Genomic DNA, 14,306 nt, shown 5'->3' with positions numbered 1-14,306 from the left:
ATTTATACAAAGGATACAAAAATGCTGATTTGAGGGGGCACATGCACCCTAATGTGTAGAGCACCATAATCAACAATAGCCGAAGTATGGAAAGAGCCCAAATGTCCATTGATTGATGAGTGAATAAAGAAGATGTGGTTTATACATACAATGGAGTATTACTCGGTGATCAAAAAGAATGACATCTTGCCATTTGCAGCAACATCGATGGAACTAGAATGTACTATGCTAAGTGAAATTAGTCAGTCAGAGAAAGCCAAATATCATATGATTTTACTCATATGTGAAATTTAAGAAACAAGGCAGATGAACATAGGGGAAGGGAAGGAAAAAAGATAAAAACAGAGAAGGAGGAAAACCATGAGAGATTCTTAAATACAAAGAGCAATCTGAGGGTTGCTGGAGGGTTGTTGGGTGGGGGGATGGGCTAAATGGGCGATGGGCATTAAGGAGGGCACTTGTTGGGATGAGCACTGGGTGTTATATGGAAGTGATGAATCACCAAATTCTATTCCTGAAACCATTTAAAAAATTAATCAATTAAAAACAAAACTTCAACATTTTTGCCAATCATAGAAATTTAAAAAACTCATTTTATTTGCATTTTAAAAATTATGAATAAGGCAGATCTTTTTATTGTTTATAAGCCAACTATATCTTTTTTAAAAGGTAAATCAGAGTTTTATTTTGCAGTCTTAAACTTTTGAACACAGACCTATGCCATATGTTTCTTTTACATTCCCTTCCTTTTCATTTTGACAGTTTAAACCTACAGAAAACTTTTAAGAGTACTACAGTGAACATCCCTGTATCTTTTACATAGATTTATTACATTTTAACATTTGCCATGTTCTTGTTCTTGGTCTCTCTCTCCATAGACACACACACACACACACACACACACACACACACACGCACTTTTTTTCCCTGAACTATTTGAAAGTAAAGTGAAATCATTATGCTACTTTAGCCATAGAACTTTATTTACAACTTAAAGGCAAAGACATTTTTAAAAATAAATATAATACCATTATTACAAAAAAAATTAAAATGTTAATCATATAATCATATCTTTGATCATTTTTCCATTGAGTTATGTAGTTTTTAGCATATTATTATGAGAATGCTTAGAAAGTTAATCAACTAATTCTTTTTTATCATCTATATTGAAAGATTTTTCAGATGCGTTTTGGTTTTGCATTTATTTTTTTCCTAAAATATAGAAAAGTTTGTCAAGAAATGTGAAAAGTCTGCAATTTTACTTCGCTTTTTTTTTTTTTTTTAAATTTTACCCTGCTTTTAATCTAAGTTCCATAGTTTCATAATTGCTAGTAGAAGACATGCATATCCTGGGTCAGAGATGATAGTATATTACTCACCACAAAAGCAGTAGCCACTTTTGCATGATTACCCTGAGTCCCAATCTCACAAGTGACACAAAAATGGTCAGATGACCCCTGCACAAACAGTAGGATGTATTTCAAGACAGGAACCTTGAACTCAGGGAACCTAAATATTTTATAATGGGCAGCAACATGTCTGCCCTTTGCTCTAAAGCATGGTTTCTTCATCTCGGCCCTATTGACATTTTGGGCCAGACTATTCTTTGTTGTGGGCGCTGTCCTGTACATTGTAGGATATTTAGCAGCTCCCTGGCCTTTGCCCACTAGATGCCAGTAGCACCCTTAGTCATAGCAATCACAAATATCCTTAGACATTGCCAAATGTCTCATGAGAGTCAAAATCACCCTCAGTTAGTTGAGAACCATTGCTTTAAAAGGAAACATTGTTACTATCTTCCAAGATTGTTCACCATACAAACATTCTTGAAGTGATAGTTTGGAACAAAGGGTAGTAGTCATGCTTTTCTCGTAAGATGTGTAGGTATGTGAGACCCATGGAGAACTCTCTCCAAACACACTCAAATATATGTATGCCATCTTCATATCAAAACCCTGCGTAAATTTCTCTGCATAATAAAAATTTTAGTATGATGGTCTTTAATATATTTTGAGTATATTTTTTAATGTGAAGCTGAGATGATAAGGGACACATCTACTCACAATCTTTCTCATAAAATATGCTCTATAACACAAAGGGTCTCTAATCTCCTTTACAGAATCTTCATTTAATCAATAACCTTGTGATAAGGGGACTGTTGTTTTGGAGAAGATGCAAAGAAGAAAACCAAGGTTTAGCTGATGTATGTATTACCAGTTTTCAGAAAAGAGATGTACTGCTTTAATTAATAGCAACATCTTTCCCTAGAATACTGTATATTATACAGATATTTTTAAAATATTGACTTGAGGAGATCAATTTATTAGGCTGTAAATTACAAGCAATTTACATTTACAATTTACAAATAAAAATACAAAGCAGTTAGAAGAAATTGGTTGATTTGAGTAGTCAGTAGAGAAATAAAGAAAGAAGGTAAAAATTAGGTCTTGGAGGTGTTACAACCAAGGCACAAAGATGTTTCTGCCAATTACAGTCCCATAGTTTATTCTAAACCTGTGTTTCACAGTATTTTTTAAGATCTCAGGAAAATTGTTACATTTAAGATATTTCCAAACTCTGAGGTGCCTGGGTGGCTCAGTTGGTTAAGCATCTGACTTTGGCTCAGGTCATGATCTCGCGGTCTGTGAGTTCGAGCCCCACGCCGGGCTCTGTCCTGAGAGCTCAGAGCCTGGAGCCTGCTTCAGATCCTGTGTCTCCCCCTCTCTCTGCCCCTCCCATGCTCATGCTCTGTCTCTCTCTGTCTCTCAATAATAAATAAACATTAAAAAAAAAGATATTTCCAAACTCTAAAGGGAATATATATTTTGACTAATCAATGTTTTTAAATGTTCATGTAAATATATTCCCATTTTATTTCTGTAAAATAACATATTCAAGCTTAGCTTTTTTTTCCTGAGAATCCTTGTTAAGAATAGATGCAGGAGATGTTTACTTCTGGATGGCATGTATTAGTTGATGGCAGGCCAATGCCTCCATGAAAGTGAGTGAAGGCCAGAGAAATTGTGAAATCATTTTTTAAAGCCATCAGAGAATGGTGAAAACAACAAGGATTACATAAGCCAAAATGACTGTGGTGAAAGGATTTTCTCAGGTGACCTGATGATGTGCAGTGGATCTCTCCTAGGACTTGCTGGGGGAAAAGAGAAACCAGCAAAACTTTCACTGATTGTGCAGGGCTTGTGTGACAAACTGGAAACACGGGAGGCTGAGGAAGCACATATGCCTTTTCCCACTGGACATGATGTAAGGTCTAGTTCTGTGAGAGGGTTGCCTGAAACTATTACAAGGTAGAGTGAAATCTCTGAAATCTCTGCAGTGTCACAGTGCCTCGGAGGAAACGGGACTTACTGCAGGTGGCATCCAGAATTAGGACGTTGTTAATTTCCTTTTCAAGATGCTTACCAGATTTGGAAGGTAGTTGGAGATTGGAAGGTAGAGTCAAGCTGTGAAATCCTGAAGGGGAGATCTGGATCTTCCTAGAATCTCAGGGCTGAGGAGAAGGACACTCAATCAAAATCCCAGAAGGGTCACATCTTAGGAAACGAGAGAGCTAGATATAGACACAGATTTACTACAACTAAAACTGAACCGTGCCATAACTCAATCTCTGATTTGGATTGGGCTCATCTGTCCTTTATCCTATCTGCCTGAAAGGAATGGGGGAATTCTGCCTGGTAGTAGATAATATCATCCAGAGCCTATAGAGTTTTTATTTTTACGCTATGTCTTACATGCAACAAACAGATGTATGAAAAGATAAGAATATGTGACAATCAAGAAAAAATAGATGATAAAAACAGATTCAGGAATTATCCAAATATTGAATTTAGAGGAGAATCAAATGTCAGGAGGTGTACGATTCAGGAATGTAGAAAGCTAGAGAGAGTTTAGCTTTTACCTTTGCGATAAAAAAAAAGACCAACAAATCAGAAGTTTACAACTTTTCTTGGACCCGTTAGAGAACTTAAATAGACACTTTATGAAAGAGGATATCTGGGGCACCCGGGTGGCTCAGTCGGTTAAACCTCTGACTTCGGCTCAGGTCGTGATCTCTCCACTTGTGAGTTTGAGCCCTGCATTGGGCTCTGTGCTGATAGCACAGGAGCCCAGGGTCTGTTTCGGATTCTGTGTCTCCCTCTCTCTCTCTGCCCATCACCCTCTCATGTCCCCTCAATCTCTCTCTCTCTCTCTCTCTCTCTCTCTCTCTCTCAAAAAAGAGGATATCCAAATGGCCAATCAAGGGTTGGGTAAATAGATTCTGGCCACTTGTGAAAACTGAAAGTCACAGGTAAAAGTATACATATAGGGATGGGTAAGGAAAGGTGTTACTTATACAATCTACCAAAGTGCTCTTCTCTCTGTGGCCAATTTTCATCCTCTTCTGCTGGAGACTGGCTTCCTCCACAGGATAAACAGTCTCTAGCTCGTGAGCTTTATACCCTTTATGCTCTGCATCAGAATTGGGCTGGCCACCATCTTTTTTTCTTTTTTTTCCTCTTAGGACAATCTCTGAAGGATGATTTGGACGGGACTGATTTGGCCAGCTGCCTATACCTCATCCTTACAACATTTTGGCCAGGGATTTGAGGTGATAGAATAAGTCATGGCTTCTAGCCACCCATGTCAGTGCTTTTGGAGCATTCTTAGTGCAAGGAAAATCATTATAACCAAATCACTCAGCTAATTTTTATTTAAAATATTCTGTGTTTAAAGAATCCAAAATATTTAGCACCTGTATTTGGAACAGTGTCTGACATTTAGGCATTCAACAAATCTTGTTTGATGAGTTTCACTTAACAAATATTTATTGAATGAGCCTTGTTTGCCAAGCACTATATTAGGTTGTGGGGATAAGGTAGAGAATTAAGGCAACAAACTCCTTTTTGTAGTTTATATATGTTGTGGGGGATAAATGGATGAGTATAATGGGTCTTTATAGAGAATGCTGGAAATTGTAAGAAAATTTGATTTGTGAATAATTTAGGTTACATGTTGTGACAGAGCATCCAAACACATAATTGGCCTTTTTCCTAGAGCACATAATGACTCTGATATTACTGAAAATGTAGATCTTCCAGGAGAGGCTTGTCATACTGTTTATTTATTCCACAGAGTGATTATTTAGGTGGGGCAAATCTTGTCATGCTAAAAGCATAGACCTCAAATCAGTTAAACTGAAATTGCTTTTCTTTCTGATATAAGTATAACTTTTTAATTGAGTGTCCACAACCCAGAGGGAATATAAAATACATTTTTTTCTCTAATCACTGCTTCCAACTATGCTTCAGTAAATTATTTGTTTCAATCCTGTAATAAAAAATAGATTTGATAATTTTTAATGCAAATTTAATACAAAATTATTGACTGTATTCCCTATGTTGTACTTCTCATCCCTGTGAATTATTTATTCTATAACTAGAATTTTGTGTGGCTTAACCCCTTCACCTGTTTCACCTATTTTTTCATTTATTTTTAAAATTGCTTTTCAATCTTTGGAATCCACTCATTACAATTCAAACACCAAATTCAAATCCCATCAAAGATTTTTCTCCTTTTTGCTATTGACTGTATGTATGCATAAAAACAGTCTATCAGAACACTCCACAGAGACAAAATGGACCCCAACCCAAAGTTTGTTTAGATATGCTGACCTCTGATGCCACACATGCACCAAGAGGGTACTAAAAGTTAATTACTCATGTGATAGGGCTTTATAGGGAGAGCAGAGAAGCTCCCTAGCATGTCCAAATAGAGTTCAGGAAGTCTAAGAGTCGGGAAAGGAGTTTGAAAGTGGGGAAAGGAGATTGGCTTGGTTTTTTACTGTGGTTAGGGAGTAGAGCTAGGATGAAGGTTCCCTTGAGGACAGAGGTTTAATTGGTTTGAACTTCCTGCTGGCACCAAGGAAAGAAGTACCCGACTTACCCTATCAGTTTGCTAATTGTGGGCGAAAGGGAGGAAGAGTGGTGGGACTTGACAACCGTCAGTAGTCAAACATCAGAAATGGAGTCAGACTCTTTATTACACAATCTAAGAAAGGTCCTCCTCTCTCTTTTTGTTTCTGGTTCTCCGTTTGGGAAGAAGAATAAAGAGAAAAATATTAAATAAAAGAATAGAATCTTTAAAATAATCTGAATTCATTCTGAACATATGGCAGACAATTATTTAAAAACTTTAACACAACTGAATAGCAAAAAATCAAACAATGTGATTTGAAAAGTAGGCAGAAGACATAAAGAGACATTTCTCTAAAGAAGACATACAAATGACTAGCAGGTACATGAAAAGGTGCTCAACATCACTGATCATCAGGGAAATGCAAATCACAACCACACTGAGATGTCACCATGTGCTTGTTAGAATGCCTATTATTAAAAAGATAAGAAATACTGGTGAAGATGTGGAGAAAAGAGAGCCGTTATGCACTATTGGTAGGAATATAAATTGGTTCAGCCACTATGGAAAACAGTGTGGAGGTTCCTAAAAAAATTAAAAAGGGAACTACTGTATGATCCAGCAATTCCCCTTGTGGGTATGTATTCCAAGGGAATGAAAACAGGATACTAAAATGAACGTGAGACACCACATTGAGAAAAGCAAGGAAAGGATAAGAACCATATGATCCTCTCAACAGATGCAGAAAAAACATCTGACAAAATACAACATCCTTTGTTTAGATAAAAACCCTACAAAAGTATGGATAGAAGGGACTTACCTCAACATTATATGACATTATATGGCATATATGACAGACCTACGGCTAATATCCTCCTCAACGGGGGAAAACTAAGAGCTTTTCCCCTAAGGTCAGGTACACGATCAAGGTGTCCATTCTCACCACTGCTATTCAACATAGCATTGGAAATCCTAGCCTCAGCAATCAGACAATAAAAAGAAATAAAAGGGATCCAAATCAACAAGGAAGAAGTCAAACTTTCACTCTCCCTAGACAGCATGATACTCTGCGTGGAAAACCTGAAAGACTCCACCAAAAAACTGCTAGAACTGATAACATGAATTCAGCAAAGTTGCAGGGTATAAAATCAATGTCCAGAAATATGTTACATTTCCATACACCAGTAATGAAGCAGCAGAAAGAGAATTCAAGGAATGTGTCCTATTTACAATTGGAGCCAAAATGATAAGATGCCCAGGAATAAACCTAACCAAAGAAGTAAAAGATCTGAACTCTGAAAACTATAGAATATTTATGAGAGAAATTGAAGAAGTCACAAAGAAATGTAAAAAACATTTCACGCTCATGGATTAGAAGAACTAATATTGTTAACATGTTCATACTCCCCAAAGCAATCTACACATTCAATGCAATCCTTATCAAAATAACACCAGCATTCTTCACAGAGCTAGAACAAACAATTCTAAAATTTGTATGAGTCCAGAAAAGACCCTGAATAGCCAAAGTCATGTTGAAAAAGAAAACCAAAGATGGAGACATCACAACCCCAGACTTAAAGCTGTATTACAAGGCTGTAATCATCAAGACAGTATGGCAGTGGCACAAAAATAGACACAAAGATCAATGGAGCAGAATAGAGAACCCAGAAATGGACCCACAGAGGTATAGCTGACTCATCTTCGACAAATCAGGGATGAATATCCAATGTAAAAAAGACAGTCTCTTCAACAAATGGTGTTGAGAAAACTGGACCGCAACATGCAGAAGAATGAAACGGCCACTTTTGTACACCATGCACAAAAATAAGTTCAAAATGGATGAAAGACTTAAATGTGAGACAGGAAGCCATCAAAAATCCTTGAAGAGAAGACAGACAGCAACCTCTCTGCCCTCAGCCGTAGCAGCTTCTTACTAGATGTGTCTCTGGAGGCAAGGGAAACAAAAGCAAAAATGAACTATTGGGACTTCATCAAGATAAAAAGCTTCTGCACAGCTAGGGAAACAATGAATAGGCAACCGACAGAATGGGAAAAGATATTTGTAAATGACATATCAGATGAAGGCCTAGTATCCCAAATCAATAAGAACTTAACCAAATTCGACACCCCCAAAAAACAAATAATCCAGTTATTAAATGGGCAGAAGACATGAACAGACCATTCTCCGAAGAAGACATACAAATGGCTGACACATGAAAAAATGCTCCACATCACTCATCATCAGGGAAATACAAATCAAAACCACAACGAGATACCACCTCACACCTGTCAGAATGGCAAAAATGAACAACTCAGGCAACAACAGGTGTTGGTGAGGATGCAGAGCAAGGGTGACTTTCTTGTCCTGTTGTTGGGAATGAAAACTGGTGCAGCCACTGTGGAAGACAGTATGGAGTTTCCCCAGAAAGTTAAAGAGAATTACCCTATAATCCAGCAACTGCATTACTAGGTATTTATCCAAAGGATACAATAATACTGATTCAAAGGGGCACCTGCACCCCAGTGTGTAGAGCAGCATAATCAACAATAGCCAAAATACGGAAAGAACCCACATGTCCATTGACTGATGAATGGATAAAGAAGATGTGGTATATATGTGCCATGGAATATTACTCAGCCATCAAAAAGAATGAAATCTTGCCATTTGCAATGATGTGAATGGAACTACAGTGCATTTTGCAAAGCAAAATAAGTCAGTGAGAGGAAGACAAATACTATATGATTTCACTAATATGTGGAATTTAAGAAACAGAACAGATGAACATAAGGGAAGGGAAGGATAAGTAAAATAAGAGAGTCAGGCAAACTGTAAGAGACTCATATGCAAACTGAGGGTTGCTGGAGGGGAAGTGGGTGGGGGGGATGGGCTAAATCGGCAATTGGCATTAAGGAGGGATGAGCAGTGGGTGTTATATGTAAGTGATCAATCACTAAATTCTACTCCTGAAACCAATACTGCACTATATGTTAACTGTCTTGAATTTAAATACAACTTGGAAGAAAAAAAACCCAGGATATTAACAAGATACCTGCACTCTCATATTCATGAGGCATTATTTCACAATAGCCAAGATACGGAAACATACTTGATACATGGAAGAAGTGGTAGCAGCTGAGAATACTTTGTTGAGATGAGAAACCAGGAAACCAAAATATTATCCCTGCTATGCCCCTGACTAGCTGAGCCACTGCTCATCTTTGGCTCTTTGTTTCCTAGTCAATAAAATCAAGTGATCAGAGTGTATCTTCCATTTTGATAAAAAAAAGTTTTGATAAAAACACTCCACAAGAGTTTTTCCTATGGAGTTTCTCCTAACACCTATTTGGGTTTATCACACTGATCATTTAAACCGATTGACCTGGGGCACCTGAGTGGCTCAGTCAGCTAAAAGTGGGACTTCTGCTCAGGTCATGATCTCACAGTTCATGAGTTGGTGCCCTGTTTCCTGCTCTCTGCTGTCAGCTCAGAGTCCACTTTGGATCCTCTCTCTCTCTCTCTCAGCCTCTCCCCTGCTCATGTGTGCTATCATTCTTTCTCTCTCTCTCTGAAAAAAAAAATAAAAATAAAAGAATTAAACTAATTGCCCAATCAGTTCGGGCCACTAATTAATTACCAGATAATCAGTATGTTTGTGTTGAGTATATTGACTAGCGTATGAACAGTCCAGTCAGAGGTGTAGGCAGATGGGTTATCTGTGGTAACATGTAGGAGATGTTTCTGAGATATATGACCTTAGTCGTAAATCCAGATTTCTATGGGAGGAATCGTTCAAATTACCTGTTTTGCAATAACCTTGGAGTTCTTTGGTTATAGTCAACAAATTAATACCTAATCCAATTAACTGTCACCTTAGGAAATGGGCCCCCTCTTGATTCTCTCACTGAGCTTGGTAGTTACTGACCAACTTCTGAGAAGCCTCAACATTTTGAGCACAAAAGAAACACAGGCAGCTAGACGTCAACATTATTGATAGACTAGAAGTACCTACGTCAAGATGCATTTCATCCTTGAAATTGGAATTGCAGTTTTAATACTTAGAGAAGCCAACATTTTCAAGCAAGCCATCTTTCTTTTAAATAAGACAGTAATAGTTTTCACACCAGAGGATTATGCTAACAAATAGCACTAGCATCTCACTTATCAATGCTTACTGGTTTGATGTGTTGTTTAATATTTTATGACTGCTTTGCTGCTTTGTCCTGATCTTGTAGAATTCTTATTCTACACAATAGTGTTAAAATTAGCTAATGTTTATTGAGTGCTTACTACCATTACATGCTAGGCACACAGCTTAGTGCTCTGTGAACACTATCACACTTGATTTTCTCAACAACTCCTTGAGGTCATGCTCTTGTCTCTCACATTAAAGAGTGAAGAGGCTGAGACAGGGAGCAAAGGAGAAGGAGGTAACCGAAGAGGACACACAACTGGATACTGATTTGAACTAAAGAGTTGTAAGTCTGATCTCAGAACTCAGGTTCTTAACCAAGATATTTTACTGCTTTTACCAACATCACCTTATACTAATAACAGAGGCGATATTAAGTTGGAGGAAAAGAAGCATTTATAGCATTCTGCATATTTTCTTCCTGCTTTCTCTTGGGTCAGACATGGCTATTGGCAGAAATTTTCAAATCTCTTTCCAGGTTTTACTTCTTCTAACCAGAAATATGGAATAAGGAGAAATGAAAAATAACTCTTTAAAGTTGGCTAAATATTTCAAAATGGGAAAATGAGTTTATTATTGGTTGGAAGTTGTGGCAAAAGGAAAAAAAGTTTAATGCAAAGCACGTTGTGTTTTTATATAATGAAGGAATGATGGAGCCTAAAGTGGTCTGATGTTTTATGAAGCTTGAACTGGGCCAGACTGTGCACTCGCTGGTCTGTCTTTCCCAGCATAGAGGATTCCCTTCATCCCACTGTGGACACTTGGCAGCCAAAAGCTGGAAGTAAAAAGGCAACTGGATTGCAATTGTAAAAAGCTACAATCATACAAACCTTGTTTCTAAAATTTCATAGCAATGATACATAAGCAATAACAGGCTGAGCTGTAGTGAAAACTTTTCTTGTCATGAAATTCAAACTTTATTTATTTAAAAAAGTGTTTATTTTTTTTTTTAGAGAGAGAGAGAGAGAGAGAGAGTGAGAGAGTAAGAGGAAAGGGGCCGAGAGAGAGGGAGACAGAGAATCCCAAGCAGGCTCTGCATTGTCAGCACAGAGCCCGACATGGGGCTCAATCCCACAAACTGTGAGATCATGACCTGAGCTGAAATCAAGGGTTGGACGCCCCTTGACTAAGGTGCCCCTTGAAATTCATACTTTAAAAAGAACAAAGACAAATTTAAACTTGTTCCTGTCCTATTCATTACCTTTTTTTTCTCTTTGACAAGTAGTATCCTTGGAAACATAATCTGTGGGCCATTAAAATTGATTTTTGACTTCATTGATTTTTGACTCCTCTAATTTTTTTTGTAGTTTCAAGTTTTTATTTAAATTCTATTTAGTTAAGGGGCGCCTGGGTGGCTCAGTTTGTTAAGCATCTGACTTCGGCTCAGGTCATGATCTCACGGTTTGTGAGTTGAGCCCCGCTTAGGTCTCTGTGCTGACAGCTCGGAGCCTGGCGCCTGCTTCAAAATCTGTGTCTCCCTGTCTCTCTTCCCCTCCCCCACTTGTGCTCTGTCTTTCTCTCTCTTCTCAAAAATAAATAAAATGTAAAAAAAAAATTTTTAATTCTCTTTATTAGTTTTGATGTAGAATTTAGTTATTTATCACTTAGAGCACCCAGTGCTCATCACAAGTGCCCTCTTTAATACTCATCACCCATTTAACCCATCCCTCTGCCCACCTCCCCTCCAGCAACCCTCAGTTTGTACTTTATAGTTAAGAGTCTGTTTCTTGAGTTTTCTCTCCCTTTTCCCCCCTGTATTCATGTATTTTGTTTCTTAAATTCCACATATGAGTGAAATCATACGGTATTTGTCTTTCTCTGACTTATTTCACTTAGCATTATACTCTCTAGCTCCATCCATGCCATTGCAATTGGCATGATTTCATTCTTCTTGATGACTGAGTAATATTCCATTGTATATATATATACCACATCTTCTTTATCCATTCATCAGTCGATGGGCATTTGGGCTCTTTCCATACTTTGGCTATTGTTGATAGTGCTGCTATAAACATTGGGGTGCAGGTGCCCCACTGAATCAGCATTTTTCTGTCCTTTGGATAAATACCTAATAGTGCAATTTCTGGGTCATAGAGTAGTTCTATTTTTAACTTTCTGGGGAACCTCCATACTGTCTTCCACAGTGGCTACACCAGTTTTCATTCCCACCAACAGTATAAGAGAGTTCCCCTTTCTCTGCATCCTCACCAACATCTGTTGTTTCCTGTGTTCTTCATTTTAGCCATTCTGGCAGGTGTGAGATGATAACTTCATTGCATAACATGATGATTTGTATTTCCCTGATGATGAGTGATATTGAGCATCTTTTTGTATGATTGTTAGCCATCTGTGTCTTCTTTGGAAAAATGTCTATTCATGTTTTCTGCCCATTTTTAACTGGATTATTTGTTTTTTTGGATGTAAACATGACTGGAAAGAAAGAGCTATTTAAAAGTCTCCTTTTTTCCCCAATTGGGAAGAGTACTTTGTTCTTCTATTAATGCTAACCAATGCAGTAGATAGTATAGGAAAGATAGGCAAAACAGTTTACTCAATATTAGATGTGTGCGTATCTTGAATTCCATGATAAATTGAACTTGATTTTGCCTGCTTTTGTACTCTTAGAAGTTAATTAAGAAACATTAGGAAAACTGAGCTGTGAGTCTGGCTTAGAGAAATGTGCTGAGATACTCATGGAAAAATAGACTCAAGGTTATGTTTTAGTTTTCACGTTGCCTTACAGAAATGTGGAGAGGAAGTCACTGATTTTTAATCTTTGAAGGAAACTGAGCTACTTCCATGAGATACCATTGAAAGGACTGGATTTAAATACAATCTTAGAAGGAAAGGCGAAAGGGTTACTAACATGAAAGAAGTATTAGTGGAGTGAAGGCATGGATTATTAGTTTTGCTTTCCATTATTCATCCTATCAACCATTTAACAAGCATTTCATGCCTACTATATACTAAGCTGTGTTTTCTGTGTTGGAGAACTTTAAAAGTCACAAAAAAGAAAGTTTCTGCCCTCATGGAGCTTACATTCTAGGAGGAGACGGTAGTGAAATCTTTCCTAGTATTTACTATAGTACCTTTTGAAGTTTCAGCAGGTCAATGGAATTGAATTGGATTAGGCCTAGGTAACTTCACGGTATCTCTACTCTACTATTCTCTATTTGGGGTATCTTTGTGTTTCCATCAACACTAGAATGTAGTAGAAATATTCTGAGGGAGGTGTATTTTGACTGAGAATATTCATTATTAGAATTTTTATCATTGTAAAGCCAGTCCATCTTGAGATATAAAACAACATGCAAAGCCAACATCAGTATAAAAGGTTTTTTTTAAAATTTTTTTAAACGTTTATTTATTTTTTGAGACAGAGAGAGACAGAGCATGAACAGGGGAGGGCCAGAGAGAGAGGGAGACACAGAATCTGAAGCAGGCTCCAGGCTCTGAGCTGTCAGCACAGAGCCTGACGCGGGGCTCGAACCCACAGACTGCGAGATCATGACCTGAGCCGAAGTCGGATGCTTAACTGACTGAGCCACCCAGGCGCCCCAGTATAAAAGGTTTAAAACCATGTCCCATGTTCTCCAGTCTTACTGTGCCAGGTATGGCCCACGAACCAGCAGGATTAACACCACCTGAGAGCTTATTAGAAATGCATATTCTGAGGCCCGACCCCAGACCTACTAAACTGGGATCTGCATTTTACCATGCTCTCCATAATAAAGCTGTTCTTTAGTCCTGACAGTAGTTGTACATGGAAAGACGTTTCCCGCATTCAGAAATAGCTGTTTGCTTAAGCTCAGCTTTAAAAAAAAACAACCTCTAAATTGGTTCTGAATTCAGAAAAACAACTGGGGTTTTACATTTTATCTCTACTTGATGCCAAAACATATTTTGACTGAATTTTTTCACTTTTCAAATAATTGTTTTTGTGTCACATAAATGTGGCTAGTACATAACAAGGCATTAATATTTTCTCAGGTGAAAATGTCATGTTACTCAAAGGTTTTCTTGTTTTCGTTTTTTGTTTTTTACTTTGTTCAGATACTTAAGACATGATTTTTAGCGAAACCTATAAAACAGAGTGTGTGTGTGTGTGTGTGTGTGTGTGTGTGTGTGTGTGTGTTGGTTTAAGAGAGAAAGTACTCTGTCTTGATAAAGCAACAAAAGCAAATAGGATTAGATCCACATCTG

General features: G+C 37.6%; 1 long non-coding RNA gene across 8 annotated transcripts in view; it reads left to right on the top strand.

The window, feature by feature from the left end:
- Nucleotides 1-14,306, top strand: part of LOC113598785 (uncharacterized) — a 603,234-nt gene that overhangs the window by 107,848 nt on the left and 481,080 nt on the right. The window lies entirely within an intron of this gene.

Source organism: Acinonyx jubatus, chromosome B2, assembly GCF_027475565.1.
Source record: "Acinonyx jubatus isolate Ajub_Pintada_27869175 chromosome B2, VMU_Ajub_asm_v1.0, whole genome shotgun sequence".
Classification (NCBI taxonomy): domain Eukaryota; kingdom Metazoa; phylum Chordata; class Mammalia; order Carnivora; family Felidae; genus Acinonyx; species Acinonyx jubatus.
Note: the sequence above shows the minus strand (reverse complement) of the source record. Positions and strands in the feature narration are given on the sequence as shown.